A 1,051-nucleotide genomic window follows, 5' to 3' on the forward strand; every position below is an offset into this window, starting at 1 on the left:
AAACGGCGTACGTGCCGAAATTACGAGCTGGCCGGTACATAAGCAAGGCGCGATAACGATATGAGAGCCGTCCCGCGGCGTCCGTACTCGCCTTGGTACGTTCGCCTCTTTCTCGCTGGCTACCACCAGCATCCTGACAACCGCCTCAACGGGAAGGTGCGCTCATCCTCCCCGAGTACGGTCGTCCGCCTCATCCGCTCCCCAAGAGGCACGGGAACCAGAGGTGGTGCGCTCACCGCCTCGGTCAAGCGCTCCTGACCTCCTTGCCGATTGGAGACCCGATCGCGAGGAAAGGCGTGCTCACCTGCCCTCAAGGTCCGTACAAAGAGAAAAGAGGTTCCCAGCGACCAAGGGATACAGAGGTGGCGCGCTCACCGTCTCTGCCCAGAGCTCTGGGCTCCCCGGTGGCTGGGCCCTCACGTATGCCTCCTCACCTGCTCACCTGTACCTCAAGACAACCGCCAACCGCGCCAAGTACAACCGCTCCGCCGACACGAGCCTGACCCGCGGCCGCCGGGTAATCGGCGACAGGCGCTCCGCGCATCGCGGCTAGGAGTAGAATAAGGGGGTAACCCACACGCGATAGAATAGACCCGTGAGACACCCGCGTTAGTTATAAGCCAGTTACAAATTAAGTGTAAGTCCGCGTTAGTCATAAGGTAGTTATAAATTAGTTATAAATTAGTTGTAAATATAGGGTAGGCCCTCGTGGGCCATAAGATAGTTGTAAGTATAGGTAACTTAATCATAAGTTCGGCGGAATAAAGTATCTCGACAACTACACATCAACGCAGTTACTCACGCACCCACACCCCGCGCATACGCGCACTCCCGTTCACACTCGCGACACCAGCGAGCACGTCCACTGTCTCCTCGCGTGTCACGATCGCTTTTTTTTCTTTTTTTTTGTTAAGGCAGGGAAAATGCATTACGCACGCCCCCCAGGGGTTGACGACCCCCCAGGAGGCAGTGTGGGACTCTCCCCCCCGCGCATCTAATTGGCGGGGGGGGGGGGCCTACCCCCTAAAACCCCTGCCGGGTCCCTTCCTCG

This window comes from Odontomachus brunneus, unplaced genomic scaffold, assembly GCF_010583005.1.
Source record: "Odontomachus brunneus isolate Ranch 3 - 2012 unplaced genomic scaffold, Obru_v1 Obru_scaffold_245, whole genome shotgun sequence".
NCBI classification, from domain to species: domain Eukaryota; kingdom Metazoa; phylum Arthropoda; class Insecta; order Hymenoptera; family Formicidae; genus Odontomachus; species Odontomachus brunneus.